This window comes from Equus asinus, chromosome 1, assembly GCF_041296235.1.
Source record: "Equus asinus isolate D_3611 breed Donkey chromosome 1, EquAss-T2T_v2, whole genome shotgun sequence".
Taxonomy (NCBI): Eukaryota; Metazoa; Chordata; class Mammalia; order Perissodactyla; family Equidae; genus Equus; species Equus asinus.
In genome coordinates, this window is record NC_091790.1 from 120,096,242 (window position 1) to 120,122,233 (window position 25,992).

General features: G+C 39.2%; 2 protein-coding genes across 13 annotated transcripts in view; one reads left to right on the plus strand and one right to left on the minus strand.

Annotated features, from left to right (window-relative positions):
• Positions 1-2,456, plus strand: part of ZC2HC1B (zinc finger C2HC-type containing 1B) — a 72,284-nt gene extending 69,828 nt beyond the window's left edge. For both annotated transcript variants that reach the window (XM_070506599.1, XM_070506602.1), the window contains exon 11: positions 623-2,456. The gene's annotated coding sequence lies outside the window, so the exon portion shown is untranslated. The remainder of the gene's footprint in view (positions 1-622) is intronic.
• Positions 1-25,992, minus strand: part of PLAGL1 (PLAG1 like zinc finger 1) — an 84,935-nt gene that overhangs the window by 25,717 nt on the left and 33,226 nt on the right. For 10 of the 11 annotated variants that reach the window (XM_070506579.1, XM_070506588.1, XM_070506596.1 and 7 more), the window contains 2 exons: positions 21,203-21,244; positions 3,485-3,558 (listed from right to left, as the gene is read on the minus strand). The gene's annotated coding sequence lies outside the window, so the exon portion shown is untranslated. Of the gene's footprint in view, positions 1-3,484; positions 3,559-20,857; positions 20,877-21,202; positions 21,245-25,992 lie in introns of those variants that run through there. The other variant, XM_044768765.2, reaches the window with a different exon arrangement.

The window sequence follows — 25,992 nt, forward strand, 5'->3', positions numbered from 1 at the left end:
CTGGAAGAACTTCAGGTGTTCGAGAATCAGCAGCCACGGGACCTCATTTTCCTGCTGCACAGGCACCCACTACGTCTGCCCAGCACGTGAGGCACAGCCAGAGGGAAGATGGACCTAGCAGAGGAGGAGGTGCCGGGGGAGCAAGTGTCCTGTCACAGAGGTGGAGTGTGCCAAGACGGCCCCCTCTGTCTGCTTTGGTTATTAGTAAGACGAGTATTTCGTGTTCAGTGCACCCAACAAGGGGGCTCACAGACAGGGAACATGGGAACTAGGGTGTGTTAACCAAGCAGGCAGAGGCTTGAAAAGCCAGAACAATCAGAGCGCGGGGCTACCCTGGACTCACAAGGGTCTGGACGCTCACTTCGCCCTTCTCACACCAGACAGGTGAGGCCCAGAAGGGAAGAGAGGAGTGGGCAATTAATGAACACTCACTCACATGGCCCATCCCCAACCCCCACCTCACATGAACAACCATGCGCAGGAGACTGCTTTCCAATCTGTGGGGCCCAAAAACTTTGTGGGGGTGCGGGAGGGTGGGGAGGTATGCTGGGGAATGGGCGACCAGCCCACTCTATTGGCTGAAACTCAATTTTCATGTCGTTTCCTTGAAACTTTCTACTAGCCTGGTGAGTAAAGAGCTTGCAGTCAAGTTACGTCAGTGTGAAGGGACATTTCTACATCCCGGAGACTGAATTCATACTGGCTCCTCAGCCTCTGTTTTGGACCGGCCCCCCTTCACTCTAGTCATGATTCTTCTAACATGCAAACGTGCGCCTGCTTGGAATTCTCCAGTGGGCCCGCTGGTTTCTGTCAACTGCAACCAAGAGCCCTGACTACACGGATCCACAGAAAGCTGTTAATCAGGAGAGCACTATGCGCAGGCTGTCCTACTGAGACTGCAGACAGCAGGTGCCCAGATTATGCTCCTGGTCTACCCATTCTCCACAATAACATCGGTAAAATAGTAATTCCCTGGGGGAAAAATCCACAAAAAACAAACAAAACTGTACACAAAAAGAATAAAGGCAATAGCTGAACACTGAAGTTTCTCTATAAAACTGCTCCCCGGGAGCTCTAAGTCTCCCCTGAACCAGAGCTGATGACACTCGTGCACACTTTGAGCTGAACACACGGGACAAATGACCGTTTTAGGGAAACGACATAAAATGACGATCATCTTAATGTGGTTCTAATTTACATGTTGATTGTGTGTGTGTCTGTTTTATGAATCACTTTTTATTCCTGTGCTCAAACAAAAGGAAAAAAATTACCTTGGTAGATGCCACATAATGGATCAATTAAGTTACTCCCCAAATAAAGTACATTTTGTTATAGTATAAACATGTGTAACTCCTAGCGCTATTTTAAACACTGATAGAGAAAAGTGACTTACTAGTTTCAACAATAATATTTACCACTCTCCTATATTATAATCTCCAACTCCCTTCATCCCCTAACTGCCTTCATTTTAATTCTTTGTTTGTTCAGGGAGTCAGGAAGTAAAGACATTTTAATGCTCTTTCTCAGATAGTAACTCTGTTTTACTCTCCCTTACTCTACTACGTGAGAAGCACACTCCACTTAACACTAAGTTGTGTTCCCACGGTTAGTTAAAAAACGTTAAGCAAATGCTCACATTCTGCTAGATACAATCTAGAAAGAGCATGGTATAGTGGAAAGAGGACTGCCTTTGGAGTCAGATGGCTCTGGGTTTGCATACTGGCTCTGCTACCTGCCAGGTATGTAACCTTAGGCATGTTCCCTAACTTCTCTTTATGGAGACAGCTATCTGCTTTGCAGAGCTGTCATAAGATTATACAGTACATACGTACAGACAGAGGCATGACGACTGGTGCAGAGTCTAAAGTGTACGTACTAAGGAGATGTGGTCTGTTAATAAGTATCAAGAGCGATTCCACACACTGGGTAAGTTCACTATTAGGAAACATTAGTAACCTGTTTCAGAATACAATATATGTAACAAAGTCAGGGTGTAAATTATTGATATACTTCAATAATCTTTCTTTAATTTGGATCATTGTGACACAATTCCATTTCCTAATATGCGCTTGTAAGAGAAATTTCTACTATTTCCTTCATGCTTCAAAGTTTTGTATGTCATGTATTTCAAAGATTCCTGAATTCTTAAGCAGTGTAATATTATTTGCTGTGCATTTAATGGCAATACCATGTTTAACTAGAGAAAACAATTACAAATGGGCCCGGCATGAATTGGTCTTACAGGTATTACAAAGTTACCCAAGCGATATTCAGAAGTGATTCTGGCATTTGGGGGATTTTGCTAGAATTCTCCTTTTGAATGTGTTGGTGAGAAAGTGGACTTCTTTCGATTAGACTCATGTGGAGAAGAGGCTCTGTGGAGGACATGCATATCTAACATTCTCTTCACTTTGGCCTTGCACCTGGGACAGCTGCAGATCGTCTTCCTAGAAGGCAGCCCTGAGAGTAAAATAAATTGGATGTGGTTTATCTAGTGAGAGGTTTAGGGGGAAAAAAAATTCAAATGTAAGATAAAACAGAAGAAAAAGAAGACTAGAGTAAAAAAAAAAAACCATGTCATATTGCAGTCAAGGACATTTTGCAAAAAACTGCGTGGAGAGAAGCCAAGAGTTATGGTTAAGCACAGCGAGCACTGGGGCTGCAGAAGCGGGAGTGCCGCTCTCGGGGGACGACGACACGGGCTGGAACAGATAACTAACACGTGTTACGGGGAAAAACAACCCAACTGTCAGATATGAAATTTAAGGCTGGAATTAGGGGTTATTATTTTGAAATAGGTCGTTAAAACAAATCATAATCTCCACATGTATGGTGGAGAATGATAAGAAAGAAAAACTTCTGATAAATACGAGGATCCTGCCAACCACGAGTTCCCCCAAATAAACACTGGATTTAGGGGCACACTTATTTCGTAACTTTAGGAAATTCAGACAGAATATATGTAAAATGAAAGCTACCTCATATTATGCTTTTAGGAGCAAGATTTACAGACTTTGAATTGTAATATATGTCACACACTAAATATGATTCTAAATGCAGGATAACACTCCAAATTTTCCCCTAGTATTTGTTTTTAAGATAAAACCATTTTAAAATCTTTTTAAAATATGAGAGAGATCACAAAGTTTCTAGTAAGCAAGTCATGATAAATAAAAATCAATTACGTCATACCCGTTATTTCTAAATTAATATGAATACATGTCCATGACGGTTTTTAGCATGATTATTCTAAAGAGTGAAAAACAGGCTTTTGTGTTCCTCAACTGTTTGTCCCTCAAGGCCTGATGTTCCTCAAATGCAAATTCTCTGAGAGCCAGTGTTTTCTGGAACATAATCCCCTCCACTGTGAAGAGGCAGGGCTGTGGCGGCTCCAACGTAGGTGGCGATGAGAACACACACTCACGACCAACCACGGGGGAGCCGCCCAGGCAGGAGCTAGCGGGTTTAGCAGAGGCACACTTACCTTTCTACGTTTGAGGTGCAGAGGAGTTTCAGATGTGACATGACACAGAGGCCACATCAGACGTGAGAGCAATCCTAGGGGGAGGAAAACATCAAAAGGTTATAAAAAAACGGCACTGAGGAAAACCACGTTGGTCCTGCGTAAGCAGACATTTATATACAGAATATGATTCTAGGAATGCCAGGATGAAAAATTTCTCTCCGTCAGCCTGCCATCGCGCCATATCCCAACATTCCAGAGGCACGCCTTTAAGGTCTTAAAGGATTTTTCGGGTTAGGGAGGCAACACAGTGATGTGGTCAAGAGCGTGGGCCGAGCGGCCAGACCGCCGGGATGTGCATCCAGGTGCCACCTGGAGCCACTTAGAAACCTCACGCGATCTGTTTAACCTCTCTCTGCCTTGGCTTCCCCACCTGTGAAATGGAGACAGTAACTGTAATGACGGCACACTAGCCTTTTGAGGATGAAATGAGTTAATGTGAGTGAAGTTCTTAACACTGTGGCTGGTAGGCAAGGAGCGGTCATGTATCGGCGGTTATTTTCTGGAGACCCCAATGCAAGTCAAAATACCTCCCGGCCTCAGGCATAAATTAGATGATGATCAGAACCTTTTAAAAGCGTCAACTAAGAACACGATCCTTTGGGAAAAGGACACAAGAACCTGAGCATGGCTGAGAGTGAGTGGGGAGGAGGGGAGGAGGACACTCAAGAGCAAGGAAAGGCCATTAAAAGGCCAAAAGCAAACAAACAGGAAAATAAAAACCAAAAAGAGAAAAAAAAAATCCCTTTGCTTAACTCCAACTTCTTTTCAACGACAAGCCTCCCACCAAGAGGAGAGGCCTGGACAGCAGGACTCAGTGACAGCATTCCCAACGGAGGTCACTTTAAATCTATGTCAGAATAGTCTCTCTTGTAACTCAGTCTAACAGCAAGGAGGTCTCCCTCTCAGTGACTAGATAAGTCTGTACTCGGGCTGCTTTATTTGGTCCGTCTGGACAGACGGGAAGCCGTTTGAGAAGGAGGTATCTGGTATCTTTCCACTAGGAAGTGTGCTTATGGAGATAAACACACACAAATACAGAGACCTAATATATGTCGATCCCCAAACCTATTTTGAGGGTTTGACTCTTAAATTACTTGAAATTATTCTTGGATATTACAGCAGTCTTCGGTCCTGGGAAAAAGGCTCTATTATAGAGGATCATGTCGTTGAGGTTATCTGATTCTACAAAAATAGCAAGAACACAAATTTGAACTGCCGTCACTTCCTTGACTTGTATATAGTTCTTTCTGTCAATGTAGACAGAGATACGCCTCAGCGCAAAAGGCTGAAAATCAATGGGAAAGTGTGGATTCCTACTTCTCCTTCCACCCCCGACCCCTCCCTACTTTGGCATGATGTCACATGAAATTACTTCCAGAAACGGGGAGGACTGAGCAGCCAAGTTATAAAACCTAAGTGCTAAGCTTTCTTATCTACAAGTTAATACTTATGGGGGTGAGTCTATCAGTGATCAAGGCCGTGGTAGCTTTCCTGTTTCGTAAGAAATCTAAAATCTCAGCAGAATCACAACTTGCTGAGTCTACCACATTCGTACCACCCGTGCAAAGGCCCGTTCCTTTACAAGATGGCTACCGCCACTCACCAATTTGTAAACCTGTATTTTAAGCTTCATCCCTACCTTTAGTTGAAACGGATTTCTTCAAAAATAATCTTGCTGGTAAAAATAAAACTCAAATAACACACGGAGTAAAATATGAGCCCATTCCTGTACTTGTGTGCTGCTTACCTTTTTTCTCCCACATTTTCTAAAATTTCCCATTATGACTTTAAGATGTTATTTTCCCAAAGAATGTTTGCAACTATTTCCCACTTAAAGCTCTGGTTAAAAAGAAATAGGTCTTAACTGGAAAACTGCTCAGAAATTGAGTAGGGTCCTGTGAACACAGTAGTTAGCCCTTTAGAATCAAAATTTCTCTTCCACTCTTCACTGAGAAGTGAAGGTGTGCATTTGCTTCCTTTGATAAAGGGGTTCATAACATCCAGGGGTGGTAAATCTGGTTAAAGAAACTGTCAAAGGATGTTTTGTTTTGAATGATTTAACATTGCATCATAGAATTAAATCATATAAAATGTAAGCTTTATCCATCTCAATCACTAAATCGGGTCAAATGAAAGTCTACAAAACTCCAAATGAAAAGATTTTTCATCTTCTTACTGAAAATATCTAAACACTGGGTTGAGATTTATTTTTAGGAAAGAATATTAGAGAAGAGAGCTTGGCTTTGAAAAGGACAATGCCAGACACTTTTTATGCCTCCTGTTCTGAGGCTGAGGAACTGCCCAACGAACCAGCCAAATCAAAAAAGTGTTTAATAATTCTCCATAAAGGAAAGAGTTTAAAAAGCTAAAGCACCAATCAGGTAACAAAAGATCAATCAGGTTTTCCTAAAACGTAGTATTTGCACTTGAAGCCTGGGTAAGTAATTACATTCACAGTAATGTACAGGGCGCCATCAACCCCCATTCACCCAGCACGCATGCAGTGAGCCAAGAGCTTTGCTGGGCTGGAGATATAAAAATGAATACGACACAGCCGCTTTACTTCCAGCTAAAAGAATACACCTAAACAAAGAGCTGCGGGCAATGTGTTAAGTGCTAAAATAGAGGTGTGCACAAAGGGCTGGGGGCCGGAGGAAGAAGTCATAAATTCTTCCTGGGAAAACAAGCAAGTGAGGGAGAGTTAAAGAAGGTATAGCCATGGCTCCTTGTGATAAACTCAAGACTTCTTCCAAACTGTGTTCTCAAAAGAAAGGCAGTAATTTTAGGATTTATGAACAGTGCTAATCTCGAGTGCTATATTGGTTTATTAGCCACTTTTATTGATGTTTGACACAGACTTCCGGTTACAATATCCCAAGAATATAAGTTTTTAAAAATAAATGTATTATCGTAATATCCCCACGTGCAACACACAATCCAGAAGAGCACGAACTGACAGTAAGAGTGAAATTTAGATACAGAGTTCAAAGATGTTTTGAAACATAAATGAAGGAAAGACATTCTAGAGACTTAGTAATATTATGTTAATAATGCTTATTTTAAGTATCAATTTTTTTTTCTCTTAAAGCAAAAATAAAAGAATCACCTGATGATATCATGGTTAATATTTGTCTTTCTCTACTTCTGTGTTTAAAAAAAGGAGGAGGGTGTTGAATCAACTTCTACTTAACATCATTTATTATGCATACCATATTCCTACTTATAACATGGTTGTGACAGAACCTCCATTGTTCATTACGCACCAGCCCCAAACTTGAGTAATTCTAATGTAAGCATGAGAAACCAGCGTCTCCTTTGGGGTGAATTTCCAAATTCCTCTGTGTTAAATTGAGGTCTAATTTTCCCTGCGCCTGGTTTTCACAAGAAGGTCCACTCCACCCCATGTGCTCCTTTTCAGCTGTCAATAAACAGAGGCAGTGAATTCCCCCACGGCTTCACAAAGCTAGTTAGGCAGAGCCATTCATTCCTTCAGGAAAACAGGGCATTGATTTCAGCGAGTTCCCAGGGAGCAGCTGCAACAAAGAGATCAAAGGCCCACCTCTCTCTCCCTCCATTGCTTTCATTAGGCCAGGCCCAGACAAACAGCGACAGGTTTCCTTGAGACAGGAGAGGGCCCGGCGGACCACCTCATGGTTCAATTCAAATTCATCCGTTTCCTACATTCCAGTGACAGTCCAGAATGCTAACCATGACAAACCAGCACAATCGTCCAGCATAATATACTGCTCGCTAGTTCATCCAAGGTCAGAGGGAGAAAACAAGCTGGAGGGAAGTCCTCTGCTGCTGGGGCCTGCTGAGCCTCAGTGGCCCCCTGACATTCCATAAATAAACTTCACCGGCTCACTCTCCCTTTCTTTCCCCATCCTGCAATCCCACAAGCGATGGTCTCACTTCATCTCCCATTTCTTTCGTGTCACCCTGGCCAAACGCCTGGGACGCTTTAATCTCAACCGAATAGTTCTAATGCGGATGGGTGTGCGGCTCTACGAGCTGTCCGTCTTCGTTCTCACCCTGTAAACTCCTACCATAGGATGAACTCAGAGCCGTAACTCCTAGGGCGTCCCTCGGCCTGAGCTCCAGTGAAGGCCACGCAACCGACAGAGTCCGTTTGTGTAAATTCCGTTTGCAAAACAAAAATGTGAACAGACATAGAACAGTTAGGTTTTTGATGTGAGCTAGGTAATCACCGAAACTGGTAATTCAAGCTCTTAAGTGATGGTCTGTGTGTGAATGAGGTGTGTGTGTGGGGGGGGGGGGCGCACGTGCGGGAGTGCAGACAGCAAGTGAGGGGGGATGGAGCACAAGAGGGACTAGGAAAGAAAATGGATTATCTTGATCAGTTACCTACACTGAACAGAGATAATTAAAACATTTCCAGAGTCCCCACTGAATTCTGAACTGCTGCTTTGACACAACCTTCGTGAAAGCCTAAAACAAAATGTGTTCATTTTTATTATGTTCCATTCCATCTCTGGTGCTAATCCTGAGTAAACATGGGAATACACGGGTTAAGTTTCAGAATTCCTAAACCAAAAAGAAAATAAACAATATTGGAATGAAAGGTATGGAGGCCTCATTCCCTGACACAGAACACAACCTTCCCACGTAGCCATCTTCTGAGCTTCAGCGCTGATGTGGGGGTCCCCTCCACTGACTACTAGTTTGACTGCCAAAGACGCTATTTTGTATAGGATGCTGAACAGCCCTCAGGGAGAAGACTTTCACTTATTCTCAAGCTGGGAGAGAAATGAACTTAGAGAGTACGGACCTCTACACCGCACAGACGAGGTCGCCTCTTAGTAGCGGCAGTGTGACAGTTCTACCAGGGACCTCAAAGCTGACTCTGGCTCTAACTGATCTTGAGCCTCTGTCTTCTAACTCTTCCAAAATGGAGACAAATATCTGGGAAGAATTCCTTTACAAGGCATTGTGAAATAACCATTCCTCAAAAACGATGTATCTCATGGAAGAAAGCTGGTCTTACAAGTAGTACCTCCTTATATAATAAATCACTCTGTAATTCCAAAGAGCTGCTCTGGAAACTCACTAAGTTTCTATAAATCAAATCATTCTTTTTTTCCTCCCTAGAGCCCCACTGCATGGTTGGATATTCTAGTTGTAAGCCCTAGTTCTTCTATGTGAGCTGCCACCACAGCATGGCTACTGACAGACAGGTGGTGTGGTTCCACGACGGGGAACTGAACCCAGGCTGCCAAAGCGGGGAGACTGCCGAACTTTAACCACTAGGCCATCAGGGCTGGCTCTCAAATCATTTTTTAAAAGCACTCAGAAAATTTACTCCTTAAAGAAAGGCTGCAGCAAATGACAAAACATATTCATCGATCCATCTCTAATCTTTTCCACAGCATTTAAGAAGCCTTCGTGACATCCACTTGATCTTCAGCACGACCATCTGAGACACGTGGGCTTACCAATTTCCATTTTTGAATGAGGAAAACAGGCTCAAGAGAGATAATCGATCTGCCAAAGTCACAAAACTAATTAAGTAGCAGAGTCACAACTTTTTAAGTATGTCGTTTCTAAACCCCATGCCATTTCCGCTCTGCCCAGCTCCCCTGTCTGCACACAATTATTCACTGAGGTTCTCTCACTATAACTGTATTAAATAAGTAATCCTATCTACTTCTAAGCCTAATGCACTGTACCGCTTTTATTCAGTGAGGTAGTGTTTAAGAGTTGGGACTCTGGTGTCAGATCCACATTAAATTTTAGTTTTGTAAACTAAGCAATTAATCTTTTCAGAAACTCAGTTTCCTCACCTCTAAAAGGAATAATGCCTCTCACAGGGTTTGTGGGATCACATTAGATAACTTGTACAAAGCACCGAGAGCAGGCTTAGCCTGTAACAAATGCTCAATAATGGGAGCAATGACCATTGATGTGAAAATCAAACCAACGCAATACTTGTTAAAAGGGAAAAAAAAAATATGCTTCTTATTCAATAAGACGACATAAAAATTAACCCCAGTCTCCGGATTACATGATTCCCTCTAGCACTAAAAATTTGCCATTCGAGTCTAGAATTTTATGGGGACAAGAAATAAACCAAGAGCAAACTGTCCTAAAAGATAAGATATCATATAAAATAGAAACGCTATTGAATTATCTTTAAAAAAGCTAATTGAGGCAAATCCCCAGTTGCTATAGAACAGCAACGTGCTTTTTCTGCACCATCAGCCTTACTTCTTGCCATTTAACCATCTTCAGTAGATATGTATTGTTGCTAGGCAGAAATTCACAGACTGTTGCCCCATGAAGAGAAAAATACATAACAGGAATATTTGTTGGTAATAGCTAGTGCTTTAAAGTTTTCAAAGAACAAATACATATTTTACTTCATCTGACCCTCATGCTACTCACTAGGAGAAAACTAATTAACTTTCCAGCACAAGAAAAGACTGCCAGTGGTAAATGGCAAAGCTTATTTCTCACTCCCGTGTCATTTTTCATAACACGCTATAGACAGATGGTGGTATGCAGATGCTATGGTACAGAGTGTGCATAACACTGTGGGAAGACGGGGACAGAGGCCACTAAGTCTGGGAGGGCCAGAAAAGGCTTGGGAGAGAAGGTGACATTTGCCTAACCTTTTACCTAGTACAGAAGCCTGTCCAGTCTAATTCCTGATTGCCCTTGAGCTTGATGAGATTTTCTCTGAATTCTAAATATGTCATTTAGTGATTTAGTTCTCCTTCAATGCTTCTGTTGATTTGCAAACTTAAATGGATCTCCCTTTTAAAAAAAATGTACCCAAGGCTTCCATATTAAAAAGGCAAGGAATTGAGGCCACTGTTGTTTAAACATCATTTCCAGCTGCCTCTAAGTCTACAGTTCTGTGATATTTAAAATAAGCGCTCGTTCTCATATTGCATTACCTACAGTCTGACATCATTTTAAATGTACGTGTTAACCCATAGGCCTGTTAACATTGAGAAATGTACTTTTCCTTCACTACCGTTTATCACAGAAACTGATAGTTGGAAAGAACCCTTAAAAATACCTAAGGGAACGTGTCTTGCTAAAGAAACTCAGCCCATAGCTGGGGAAGCCTGATGGTCCTTTCTTTCCTACAAGGAGCTAAGTTAACTTTTTGTGACCACATCGACTTGTCTTCCTTAACAACGTGAAACAAACATGTTTTTCAATAAGAGACATTCAGGTATTTGAAGACAATTTTAACACTCCCTTACCTCAAGCCATTAATTTGAGACTATTCTTTTCTAACATAGGCATGTAGTGCTCTAAACTTCCCTCAAAGCACTGCTATAGTTGCACCCTAGTTATTTGGAAATATGTTTTTTCATTTCCACTCAGTTCAAAATATTGTCCAATTTCTCTTTTCATTTCTTCTTTGTCACATGGGTTACCTGGTAAAATTCACCAGGGCAATCACTGGGGCCTGGTGTTTTCTGGAAAGCTTTTTTGATAGTTGTTTCTGTTTTTTTTTTTTTAAACTATTAATTTGATTTCTTTAATAAATATAGGGCTGTTCAGATAATCTATTTCTCCTTGAGTAAGTTTTGATAGTTTGTAAGTATCTTTCTAGGAATTGGCCCATTTCAATCCAAGTGATCAAATTTGTGGGCAGAGGTTATTTGCAGTATTCCCTTATTAGCCCTGTACTACCCATGAAATCAGGAGCAACGGCCCCTCTTTCATTACTGATATTGGTAATTTATGTCTTCTTTTTTTCCTTGTTTTGTTGATTTTTTCCTATTGCTTTCCTATTTTCAATTGTGTTGACTTTTCTAATTTTTATTTACTTTCTTCTGCTTGCTTTAGATTTAATTTGCTCTTCTTTATTCAGTTTCATAAGGTGGAAACTTATGTTGTTGATTTTAAATCTTTTTTCCCAATATATGCACTTAATGCTATAAATTTCCCTCTAAGCACTGTTTTAGCTGCATCCCACACTTTTTTTTTTTTTTTGAGGAAGATTAGCCCTGAGCTAACATCTGCCACCAATCCTCCTCTTTTTGATGAGAAAGACTGGCCCTGAGCTAACATCCGTGTCCATCTTCCTCTACTTTATATGTGGGACACCTACCACAGCATGGCTTGACAAGCAGTGCCATGTCCACACCAGGGATCTGAACTGGCGAACCCCAGGCCACTGAAGTGGAACGTGCACACTTAACCACTGCACTACCGGGCCAGCCCCCATCCCACACATTTTTATATACTGCATTTTCATTTCCTTTTATTTTAAATAATCTAAAATTTTTTGTGACACTTCTTCTTTGACCTAGAGTTTACTTAGAAGTGTTGTTTAACTTCCAAATATTTGAGAATTTTCCAGGTATCTTTCTGTTATTGATCTACGGTTTAATTCTACTGCAGTCTGAGAATGTATTTTGTATGATTTCTGTTCTTTTAAATTTAAGGTGTTCTGTATGGCCTAGAATGTGCCCCTGGGTTATCTGGAAGTGTGCTGTTCAGTTACAACATATTTTTCCAGGTATCTCTCTGTTCTAATTTAATTCCATTATGGTCAGAGAACATTCTTTATACGATTTAAATCCTTTTACATTAATTGATTTGTTTCCTTACCCAGAGTACGACTGATCTTGATAAACGTTCTGCGTGCACTGGAAAAGAATGTATTCTGCTGTTCTTGGGAAGAACGTTCTATAAACGTCAGGAAGGTCACGTTGGCTGATAGGGCTTTTCAAGTCTTCTGTATCTGCACCAATTTCCTATCTACATGATCTGTCATCTATTAACAGAAGTGTGTTGAAATCTGACTGTAATTGTGGATTTGTCTATTTCTCCTAGTGCATACTAAAACTGTTATTAGGTGCCTATACATTTAAGATTATGTCCTCTTAGTGAATTTACCACTTTATCATTGTGAAAGAACCTTTTTAACCTTGGCAGTATTCTTTGCTCTAATTTCTACTTTAATATTAACATAGCCACTCCAGGCTTTTTAAAATTACTGTTAAAATGTATATTGTTTTCTATCCTTTAGCTTATAATCTATCTGTATATTTATATATATGAAGTGCTCTTTTTGCAGGCAGCATATAGTTACTTCTTGTTTTTTTAAAAAACTCTGACATTCTTTGCTTTTTAACCAGAGTATTTAGACCATTTATACTCAATATGATTATTGATATGGTTAGGTTGAAATGCAGCATCTTGTTATCTGTTTTGTATTTGTCCCATCTATTCTCTTTTTCCTTTTTTTTTTCTGCCTTTGTTTGCACTATTTTTTCTGATTTAATTTTATCTCCTTTGGCTTACAACTCTTTGTTTTGATGTTTTAGTGGTTAACTTAGGGTTTATACTTATATGCTTATTACAACATACCTTCAAGGGATATTATACTTCTTCATATATAGTATAAAAACTTTATGATATTATATTTCAATTTTTCCCCTCCTGACCTATGTGCAATTATTGTCACACATTTTACAGGTTATAAACCCCAACTATATTGTTAATATTTTTGTTTAAACTATCAATTATCTTATTAAAAACGTTTAAATAAGAAAAATCTTATATATTTACCCAAGTGGTTACCATTTCTGGTGCTCTTTATTTCCATCTGGTATTATTTTCCTTCTTCCTAAGGGCTTCTTCTAATCTTTCTTGTAGTATGGATCTAATGGTGATAAATTCTTTCAGCTTTTATACATCTGAAAAAGTTTTTATTTCACTATCTTTTTTGGAAGATATTTTCATTAGTTATAGATTTTAGGTTGACAGGGGTTTTTTTTCATTATTTTAAAGATGTTGCTCCACTGTCTTCTGGTTTGCATTGCTTTTGACGAAAACTCTGCAGTCATTTTCTGTTCCTCTAAATTTATAGTGTTTTTATTCTCTGCTTTAAAATCTTTTTCTTTATTACTGGTTTTAAATTATTTGATTATGGTATGCCTTGGTGTAATCTTCATTTTTTTTGTTCCTTGCTAGGTATTCCCTGAGCTTCTGAGATTTGTGGGCTTACTATTTTCATCAAATTTAGCAAACTTTCAGCCATCATTCCTTTAAATATTTCTTCTGTTTCCTCTCTCCTTCAGAGATTTCAATTACACATATATTTAGCTATTTATAGTTGTCCCATGGTTTACTAATGGGCTGTTTTGTTTTTTCACTTTTTGTATGTGTGTTTTATTTTGTGTAATTTCTATGGCTGTGTCTTCAAGTTCACAAAATCTTTCTGCAACATCTAGTCTGCTGTTAATCCTATCCAGTGTATTTTTCATCTCAGATGTTTATGTTGTCTCTAGAAGCTCAATATGGGTCTTTTTATAGCTTTCATGTCTCTCCTTAACAAACCTATGCTTTCCTTTACTATCTTGAACATACGGAACATAGCTATGATAACTTTTAATTTTTTTAATAAATATGTTTATTAAAATATTATTTAAATGAAATCTGTTTATTAAATTTATTAACATCTTTATCAAATCTCTGTCATTTCTGAGTCTACTTCTATTGATTAATTTTTCTCTTCACTATTGAATTTTCCTGTTTTTCTGCCTATCTGGTGAATTTTGACTGAATGCTAGACAATGCATACTATACCTTGTTAGGTGCTAGATATTTTGTATTTCTTTAAATATTCTTGAGCTTTTTTCTGAGATGGAGTTAAGCTACTAGAAACAATTTGATCCCTTAAGTCAGGAGTCTGCAAACTATAGTCAACAGCCTATTTCTGAAAATAAAGTTTTACTGGAATATAGCCATCCTTATTCACTTACATATGTCTACGGCTGCTTTAACATTACAATGGCAGAGATTATTAGCTGCAACAGAGATCATTTGTCCTGCAAAGCCTAAAATATTTTCCATCCTGGCCCTTTACAGAAAACGTTTTATGATCCCTCTTTAATGGCTTACTTTTAAGATTTTTTTAGGCAGGACCAGAGCAACCTTTAGTCTAGGGCTAATTATGCCTAAGCAAACACTCTTCTGACTACTCCGTCTAAGGGCACTAGTATTACAAGGTTATTCTACTGTGAATGGTTGGGACACATACTTCTCAGCCCTATGTGAGCTACTTTTTTCCCTTCCAGTGTTTCTTTCCCCAACCTTGGGTAGTTCTCCTACGTGCACTAATCAGCACTCAGCTGAAGACTACAGAGGAACTCTCGGAAGATCTCCAGAACGCTCTTTGGGCAACTCTTTCTCCTCTGGTCCTCTGTCCTGCAAATTCTAGCTGCCTCAGCCTCCCTGAATTCCCAACTCTGTCACCTCAGTCCAGGGTGACCACTGGGCTGTGCTTGGGTTCCCTTCTCACACTGTGGCTTTGGGTACATCATTTGTTTCCTTCTCTCAGGATTCACTGTCTTATGCCGATTGCTGTCCAATGTTTGAAAACCTTTGTTTCATATATTTTATGCTTTGTTTTTGTTTTTTTGGCTGTTTAAGGCAAGAAAACACATCCAGTTCCTCTTACTACATCATGGATAGACATCATGGTGGAAGTCCCCTCAGTATGAAGTTCCAATTCCTTACATTTGCATTAGTGCTTTATATTTACAAATAAGTACTGACAAATCTACATGATTATTTCATCCTCTCTACATTGTTAAGATGTAGAAATTACCTAAAAGCTCAAAAAATGCAAAAAGTGACTTGTCTGGGGTCATATTATAGAGCACTCATGTCTCCTAGTCATTTCCTCTTCCACAAAAATATATAATTCTTCAAAATTTACTATATATAATAATATAAATAATAAAAGATTGTTTTCTGTATAAAATATATTATAAAAGAATTTATTACTAGTATCTCAAGTTTATAACACTGAGAAATATAGGACTAGTTAAAGGATTAATAGTTACTGAAAGTTGCAAATGGCCAGGTCTGTCACCTTCACTAATCCTCATAAGCCTCACAGCTATTATTGTTTCAATTTTACAAAAGACAAGCTGTGGCTAAGAGGGCTTCATTGACTGGCTCAGAGTCATGTACTTAGTGGCATCACAGTCAGAATTCAAGCCAGACTGTTTGTTCCCTAATTTATAGCTCTTAAATAGAGAGCTTCCAGAACTAAACTCAGATGGAATGCTCTCAGTTCTCAGTAGTAAAATAGGATTAGGAACCGTTTACTCAAAGCATCATGATCTACTCATTTTTGACCAAATAACTTTTTTTTTTTGGCTGACGAAGATTGGCCCTGAGCTAACAAGCGTTGCCACTCTTCCTCTATTTTGTATGTGGGTCTCCACCACATCATGGCCACTAACGAGTCGGGTAGGACCGCACTCAGGAACTGAACCTGGGCTGCTGGAGTGGAGTGCACCAAACTTACCACTAGGCCGTGCGGCCCATCCCTCAAAGAACTTCTAATCAAATAAGGACTGGAAAAAAAAAATGAAGTATATTCTTGAAAGAAATTTCAAACCTAGTTTTCCTCCCAGAAATACTTGGAAATAATAGATTTAAGTTGCTTTTTAATCATATTTAATCTAATTAAAGTTCTCAAATCAAGCATTCAAATTTCCTTATTGAGTTAGCTGGGAAAGCCTACAAGTGACCAAATTCAGCTGAGCTTGAGTGCGAGTACTAGATTTTTCTTACCTCTAAGTATTGAAAACTTATATTCTGCTTTCTTAACATCTTATTATTTATTTCCTGGCAACAAAGTTATATATACTCATTGGAGAAAATCCTGAAAATCCACATTTCCTCTTTGAATTATTCTTGGTATGTTAGTTTCTTTCTAGCCATAAGAAATAAAGCTATTATCTTAAACTTCCAATTATTGCACTAAATATAAACTTATCATTTGTGTATTTCATGGAATTGCATTAATTCTAACAGCTCTATAACTGATTTTCAGGATTTCACAGGTCTATCATCATATTGCCTATAAAACGTTGGTGTTATCTCCTCCTCTAATAACTAGTTACTTTCCTGTCTCATCGCACCTGCTAGAACATATACAAACACGTTAGTAGGTAGCATGTCACCACTCCTGATGTTGGTGGAAATGCTGGTGGGTTTTGCTGTTACTAAAAAATGTGATAATGGTTGAAAACAAATATTTGGTACCAGAGTAAGGAAATATGATTCCTAAGAGATTACCAGAAATGAGTGATAAATGTTATTAAATGTTCCATGGGACTCTGAGTCCAAACTTAAAAAAGAAATTATTGATATGACGTAGTTTACACATAAGACTCCCTAATATTGAATCGTCTTTGTCCTCTTGCGGGTAAGTCCTATTTGGTCACAGTAGATAGCTCTTTTTAAAATCTTATTTGCAGATCTTACACTGATTCTCATAACTGACAGTAAACATTTCAAAATTTTTGTATTGGCTATTAGGTTTTAATGAGGGTTATATAAGCCTCTCAAATATATCTATGTGATCTTTCTGAGCTGTGGAAGTTACGTAGCATGGAAGTAACTATTGCATGAACGTTAAGAAGAATTAGTCAGTCAAACAGGTAAACTAAGTCAAAATAACTTTCTTTAGTGTCTTACACACGGAAAGCTTTACAGTTTATTTATTAGCACTTTATGGTAGTCACTTAAAATTTTCCTCTGTATCTGCTCTAATATTCTTCTTGTATTATTCATTTTTTTGTCCCCTCGTATATGGACAATTTTTGTAAGTCTTCCAAAGGCATTAATAACTTGGTGTCTTAGGTATTTTGAGATTAGAGTTCTAATAGTGGTAGTCTTATTCTTTATATTTTAATAGTGTATGCAGTCTTTCCTGTGTCGTTATAGTACATGGCTGTATTTATCTTTTGTCTAATGGTCTGTTAACAGCTAAGAGGATCCATGACAAGATATGAATTCTTTCTTTATTGCCACTTCCAGTCAGAAAAATCAAAATCCCAAGGAAAACTCCAGTTGGCCTGGCTTAGATCCCACGCCCACCCCAGGATTAGGACCTGAGAAGGACAGGATACGAAGATGGCTCCAGCTTGAGTCACTTACCCATCTCTGTGGTCGGGAGGCAACAGGAGAAGAGCACGTTAGGCAAGTCAGTAACTGCCACACCCTCCCTTTGCCCACCCCACTTTCCCACGTTTGTGAACAAAACACAAAAATTCCACCCTCATGGGGCTCATCTTCGAAAGAAGGGAGACAAACAAGTAAAATATCTATCAGATGGTGACTGAAAAATAAAATACTGAAAAGACAGGAAGTGCTGGGAGGTAAGGCACAGAGAAACAGCAGCAATTTGAACTAGGCTGGTCAGGGAAGGGGTAGCTGAGGAGACGACAATTTAGCAAAGATCTGAAGGAGTTAAGAACGCAAGTCATGTGCTTATTTGTGGGGACGGTAACTGCAAAACCTGATGTAGGACCAAGAATGTTGGTGTAGCTAAAGCAGTGAGTGAGGGGGAGCAGCAAAAGGTTAGGTCAGAGGTAACGGGGGGATATCATGTAGCAGCGGAACAGCCTCTGTAAAGAGAGGCTCTGCAGTCATTGGAGCAGAAAAGTAACACGATCAGACCTAGAGCTTTCAATAATTTACTGGCCGCTGTTTGGAGAACAGGTTATGGGGAGAAGCTGTAAAGCAGGGAAGCAAGTCAGAAGGCTATTTTAATAAAGAAATGATGAAGGCTTGGACCAGTACGGGAGTGGTAGAGGTGGTGAGAAGCAGTCATCTTCTGGATGTATTTAAGGTAGAGCTGACAGTGTTTCTTGACAGCTGGATGTGTAGAGGGTGAGAGACAGAAGAGATGATGATGGTGCCAAAGAGTCTGGCCTGAGCAACTGGAGGAATAGAGTTGCCCTTTACTGAGGCGAGGAAGACTACAGAAGAAGAAAGTTTGGTTGTGAGTGGAGAGGAGCTCAGCTGTAGACATGTTAGGTTTGACATGCCTATAAGACACTCAGCAGTTGGATATTTAAATTTAGAGTTCAGGAGAGAGGTTCACACTGGAAACATAAATTTGATTGTTACCAGCATATGAACGTAGTTAAAGCCTGAATGAGATTAGCAAGGGAGTGAGGGCAGAGAGAGAAACAGTCCAAGGACTGTGCCCTGGGACACCTGCGGTTTGGAGGTCAGGGCAATGAAGAGGTATCTGCAAGAAGGACTGATAAGAGTGGTCATGGCAACTGGAATGCAGCTGGGAAAACATGGACACTCAAAAGACGCTAAAGCGGGCCACGTGTTTCACAGAGAAGCATGATCAACTGCGTCAATGCTACTGACAGGTCAAGTAAGACGAGGACAGAGAACTGATTGCTGGATTTGCAAGATGGCGGTCACCGGTGACATTCAAAGCAGTTTTGGAGGAATAGTGAGAACCAAAGCCTGACTGAAATGAGATCAAGACAAAAAGTAAACACAGAAATTGTATAAAAGGAAACTGGGAAATGAAATGGAGTGGTAACTAGAGGAAATGGGAGTCGAATTTTTTTAAGTAAAGCGGGTGGGGGGGAATCTGTAATGCAGGGAAGAGAAGAAACAAAGGCTACAGAATATCCTTGAGTAAGTGAGAAGGGATGGAATCTAAGAACATAACTACAAGGTAAGCTTTAGACTGGATGTGGGCAGACAGTTCATCCAGGGAGGAAGACAAGAAGCCAGAACGAAAGGTGCAGCTGCAGGTGCAGGTAGATGGGTAGACATGATGGGAGCTTATAGAAGTTCTCTTTTAGGTATTTCTATTTTATCAGTGAAAAAGGAAACAGGGTCATCATTTGAGAGGGAGAATAGGAGAAGAGGAACATGAAGTTTAAAGAGAAATATGTCTTAAATATCTTCCTGAGAATTGATTGTCCAAGTTGCCAGAAAACAGTGGGGGCCCACTGAGGTTAGCAATCAAAGAGTTAAAGTAAGACCATTGAGCATGGCTGGCTATTCTTCCCCTGCTATGTTCAGCTGGACAGATACAGGCATGAAATAGGCAGACCAAGGCTTTGGGGTTTACACAGCCAAGTACAACAAAGCAAGAAGGAGGGAGAAGGGAGGTGACTGTATGGGCGATTTTAGTGATAGGGTAGGCTATTTACTTTGAGTACGGAAGGATGTGAGATATGAGGGAAGCGTTGGGCAGCAGAAAAGTGGAATGTCTAGATGGAGTTAAACATTCGTTGGGGTGGGGGGACTGGTGGAGAATGGGATGTTTGAAATCAAGGTCATAGAGGGAAACAGTTATTGTTAATGACTAGGTCCACAACATGACCACGGGAGGACATGACTGAAAAGTTGGGGGACAAGATCACTGAAGGAGAGGAAATTAAGAAAGTGAGAAGCCAGAGTATTGAAAGGCCACCTGTGTGGGCTTAAAATCACCAAGAATTAGGACACATTACTCTTGGAGAGAAAGACAGTGAGCCAGGAACTAAATCTTCAAAGGAATGAGGAACAGTGATGTGAGAATGAGCAGATGACCACAACGAGGAATAATACATCACGCATTTTTACTTTCAAGATAATTATTTATGCTTAAGTCTATGTCAACTGTTTTAAGTTGGTTCAACAGTCCTTTTATGCTACACTTCCTCCATTCTAGCTCAAATGTCCTTACTTTCTTTTGCTATCATTGTAAAAAATGTGTAACAGATCTTGTCATTTATATCAATTTCTAAATTTCGAAGCAGTATTTCCCCAAAAACATTCCATGGAGCACTGGTCCTCTGGTATGTTTAATGAGATAGAGCTAATATTGTGAAAGGTTTGAGAAACACCATAGACCACAGGCTCTCTTACATAAACAGTTGTTGGAAATAAGTCTAATTTAATTTTAATTCAATTTTTTTCCCCAAATTTACATGACCATTGGCCTCTTTCCTATATAACATCAGTTAATATCAAAAGGAATGAATATACCAGGGCATATACTTTGCAGAAGACTATATTAGAGGTGTGTGTCTTCCTAGTGGCCTCAAAATAGGTGAAACAAAACCCACTAGAACAAGATTCAAGATATCAATTTCAATACCTACCGTCAGAAAACGCAAATTCCCATTATGCTACTTCGTAACAATATTATCCTCCATTGCTACCATGATGGACAGCAAAACCATCTTCACTTTCTCTGGTCAAAACTGTTTGTTCAAATCTCCCCATTATCAGCATTTGGATTTTATTGAATTAAAAAAAAAAAACACAACTCCCCATTACTAAAACAGGAGTTGTAAGTTTTTATCAATATACTACAAAGAAAAAATTATGGGGCAGAAATATAGCTACTCCAAATGACAAAATGGGAATGAAGCCAAATTCTCCCAATCTGGAATCCTCCCCTCATTTCACCTAATTGCCAGATTTTCACAGACAAATGAAAGGGAACTCATTTTCCCTCACTAGTCAAGTGGCTCACACTAGTGGCTTTCTCCCAGGATATTGGGTCTCTCTTACCATCTGTCACAGAGATGTTCTGGGTGAAGACTGTGATGTCCCACAGGATGGATGTATATACAACCTCAGCTCCACAGACGGCACTTTGCTCCCACCAATCATAACCCTGTTAGGAAGTCACGCCAAAGAAACAGATGGCCCTAGCCCAAGATGTGTAATTCAAACTTCCTCAAAATAACTATGTATCATCTAATGGTATCAGAAAAGTGAAACAGACCTTAAAATAATATAAGCAACAAATAATTAAAAAGTTTTGCTCTAAGTTCTCTAGAAAAGTACTCTCATGTAACTACAAAATACAAAATGTTGGGGGCGGAGAATAAAAAAATTTAAATATCAACTTACAAAAGCCAATGATGACTATGTTGTCAATCAGGCGGGAACAACCTAAAAACAAAAATAAAAATTATTTACTAGTTTTATCTAATAGTTGCCCATGCATTTGTTTGATAGTAATTTTATGGAGATAATTGCAGATTCACATGTGGTTTTAAGAGAGATCTTGAGTACCCCTTAGTTTCGCCCAATAGTAACATTTCACAAAACTAAAGTACAATCAGTATATTTATATTAATACAACCCACTCGTCGTTTGAGATTTCCCCAGTTTCATTGTACTAGCTTGTGTGTATTTAGTTCTACAGAATTTTATCACCTGTAGGCTCACATATCTACCACCATAGTCAAGTCACTGAACACTCCTCATCACCAGAAGGATCCCTGATGTTGCCCTTTGACAAGCACACCCACCTCCATCCCCACAAACCCCCTTCTGTCCCTAACCCCTTGCCTATCTATTTTTAACACTAAAATAATAATATCCATTTTCAGACAATAACTATCTTACTAAATAACTTACATAAGAGACAACTACCTAGTTATGTGTCAAATCACAAAGAATTCTATTTTGCTGCATTAAAGAATAAGTTTAAGGAACAAATTCTCTGGAAGGCAGCTTTTTCCATGTTGTTACCATAACAAAGATTACTCACTTCAAAAATCAAAAGGTAAAAAGCAAGCTCAAAGTATCATCTAAACTCACAAATTCTGTATTTTCAATATATATTTTAAAAGACTTTATTATTTTAGAGTTTTACTTTTACAGCAAAATTGAGAGGAATATATATTCCCTGAGCTAACATCTGTGCCAATCTAGCTCTATTTTGCATGTGGGATGCCACCATAGTATGGCTTGATGAGCAGCACATAGGTCCGAACCCAGGATCTGAACCTGTGAACCTTGGGCCAGCAAAGCAGAGTGCATGAACTTGACCGCTACACCAGCAGGCTGGCCCCAAGAGGAAAGTGTTTTTAATTTCAAATTCCACTTGTTCATTGCTGGTATACAGGAAAGCAATTCACTTTTGTATACTAACCTTGTATTCTACAACCTTACTATAATACCTATTAGTTCCAGGAATATTTGTCAATTCTTTTGGATTTTCTACATAGATGATCACGTCATCTGTGAACAAGGACAGTTTTACTTCTTCCTTCCCAATCTATATTCCTTTTATTTTCTTGTCTTATTGCATTAGCTAGGACTTCAAGTATGATGCTGTAAAGGAGTGATGAGAGGGGACATTCTTGCCTTGTTTGTGATTTTAACAGGAAAGCTTCTACTTTCTCATCAGTAAGTATGATGTTAGCTGTAAGGTTTTTGTAGATATTCTTTATCAAGTTGAGGAAGTTCCCCTCTATTCCTAGTTTCCCGAGTTTTTTTTTTTTTAATCATGAATGGGTGCTGGATTTTGTCAAATGCTTTTTCTGCATCTATTGATATGATCATGCAATTTTTCTTCTTTAGCCTGTTGATATGATGGATTACATTAATTGATTTTCGAATCAAGAACCAGCCTTGCATACTTGGGATAAATCCCACTTGGTCATGGTGTATAATTCTTTTTATACATTCTTGGATTCAATTTGCTAATATTTTGTGAAGATTTTTTAATCTAAGTTCATGAGAGACATTGATCTGTAGTTTTCTTTTCTTTTTATGTCTTTGTTTTTGGTATTAGGTTAATGCTGACCTCATAGGATAAGATAGGAACTATTCCCTCTGCTTCTATCCTCTGAAAGTGACTGTAGAGAACTGGCATAATTTCTTCTTTAAATGTTTGGCAGAATTCACCAGTAAACACATCTGGGCCTGGTGCTTTTTGTTTTGGAAGGTAATTATTTGATTTATTTAATAGATAGAGGCCTAATCAGATAGTCTATTTCTTCTTGTGTGTTTTGAAAGACTGTGTCTTTCAAAGAGTTGGTCCATTTCATCTAAGATAGCAAATTTGTGTTCACATTATTCCCTTTCCTTTTAACATCCAAGGGATCAGAAGTGATGTCCTTTTATTTTTGATATTAGTAATTGTACACTCCCTCTTCTTTCCTTAGTTAGCCTCACTAGAGGCTTATCAATTTTATTGATCTTTTCAAATAACCAGCTTTTGGTTTCATTGCTTTTCTCAATTGATTTCCTATTTTCAATCTCACTGATCTCTGTTCTAATTTTTATTACTTCTTCTGCTTACTTTAGTTTTAGTTTCCTCTTCTTTTTCTAGTTTCCTAAAGTGGAAACTTGATTATTGATTTCAGATCTTTCTTCCTTTCTGATATACACATTTGATACTCAGATTTCCCTATAAGTACTGCTTTCTCCGCATCCAACACATTTTGATAAGTTATGCTTTCATTTTTAGTTAAAAGTATTTTTAAATTCGTCCTGGGATTTCTTCTTTGACCTATGTGTTATTTGTAGGTGTGTCAATTCATCTCCACATATTTTGACATTTTCCAGTTGTCTATTGTTGATTTTTGTTTAATTACAATGTGTTGTGAGAGCACACATTGTATGATTGCTATCTCTTTAAATTTGTTAAGGTGTGTTTATGGCCCAGAATGTGGTCTATCTTGGTGAATGTTCCATGTGAGCTTGAGAAGAATGTATATTCTTTTTTTTGGGTGGGGGGTCTTTTTTTTTAATTTTTGATTCTTTTTTTATTGCAGTAATAGTGGTTTATAACATTATATAAATTTCAAGTGTACATTGTCATATACTTTGATTTCTGTGTAGATTACAACACGTTCACCACCCAAAGACTAATTACCATCCATCACCACACACATGTGCCTAATTACCCCTTTCTCTCTCCCTCTCCCCCCTTCCCCTCTGGTAACCACCAATCTAAGCTCTGTTGATGTGTGTTTGTCGTTTTTACCTTCTGAGTGAAGAAGAATGTATATTGTGCTCTTGTTGGATAAAGTAGTCTATAGATGTCAATTATATCTAGTTGATTGATGGATGTTGTTATATTCAACTATGTCGTTATTGATTTTCTGCCTGCTGGATCCATTTCTGATAGAGAGTATTTTCAATATTTTTCTAACAAGCAACCTTTGAGTGCTTACCGTGATATAATCTAGGAATGTTATATTTAGTATCTGATTTAATCCTCATAACAACCCTATGAGGTATGCACCAATATTATCCCTTTTTGACCCATGAGGAAAGGCAGGCACCAAGAGGTTTAGTAAGTTGCCCAAGGTCACACAACTAACAAATGGCTGATCATGACACCTGGATCAAGGGTTTTAGCATCTGGGTTGTACTTTTCTTCAAAGAAACCTATGATGATGAAATCAAGTCATTTTGTGTTACCACTGGTTTCTACGACGAACAATGAAAGTTTTCCCAGTAAGTCTTGGTAAGTAACAGTGGTTACTCCTAAGCACTAACACCCCTCTTCCTCACTCTATTGCCAAACACAGTCACCCTGGCATATACAGAGTAAGCACAATACTTACATCATTCTTCAGCGGTTCTTCATCCTAAAACATTCCACAAAATTGGCTGAATTTTTCATGTTTGTTTTGTTTGCATGTCACCACAGCTATAACACCTATGCTCATGTTCACTGTTTTTCTTAAATTGTTAAATTCTTAGAGGATAGGGACTATATCTGTACACCTAGGCTTGCACATAGCCCCGCACAAAGATCAAGAAACACTTTTGAAGAGCACAGTCTCAATAAAGACAATGGCATGTTAGCTCCTCTTTACCAGAGTTTCTGGTTTCCAGGAACCTGGATCCTGACATGGAAGGGAATCAAGACCTCACTGAAAGGCAGGACCCAGCATCAGGGACTATTGTGGGCACCTTCCTTTAAATTTCATTTACCTGCCAGGAAGATGATATAGCTTATTAACCTATATTAAAGGACTTCAAAATTCTAGGATATAAAAAACTAACCATAACTGTCTTAGATCAGGAAACAAATCATAGACCGGAGCACTTAAACAATAAACATTTATTTCTCACAGTTCTGGAGGCTGGAAGTCTGAGATCACAGTGCCAGCATGGTTGGGCTCCTGCTAGGGACCCTCTTCAGGGCTGCACACTGCTGTCTTCTTGTTGTAGCCTCACGTGGTGGAAAAACAACTAGCTTCGCCAGCTCTCTGGCCTCTTCGTCTAAGGGCACTAATCCCATTCATGAAAGCTCCACCCTCATGACCTAATTATGTCCCAAAGACCCCACTTTACATATCATCACAGTAGGGGGAAGGATTTCAACATATGAATTTGGGGAGGACATAAACATTCAGTCCACTGTGATGACCATACAGAGATGAAGACAAGCCAGTCACTCTCTACAAACTGCCACACTGAAACCCACAAGAGTTGGGGGGAAAAGTCAGGGTAGACTACTCAAAACCCATGCGCTTTTGTAACCAGAGCGCTAACCAAACAATAATGGGTACCATGGAGATAACTTGGACAGCTCAGGTAGGCAGCTCAGGGTGACTGGAAAGTGTCTCAGGGGATATTAAAAATGAGGAGAAACAATAGAGTAGAATGTCTACCGCAGGAGAAACGGGGGAGGGATGGCTCAGAGATGGGGTCGCACTGTGAGGAGGCTGACTTCATGTTAACTCTGTCAGCTCAGACTCAGGTGGCTTCTAGAGCCTACTCAACAACTCCAGAATACCTCCCCACTCTTGTTATCCCCGGGGCATATGTTCCCAGACCCCCAGTGGATGCCTGAAACCCCAGATAGTACCAAACCTTATACATACTATGTTTTTTCCTATTGTACATACATATTTGAGGTGCGACAGCAAAACTAGCATGAATTTCTT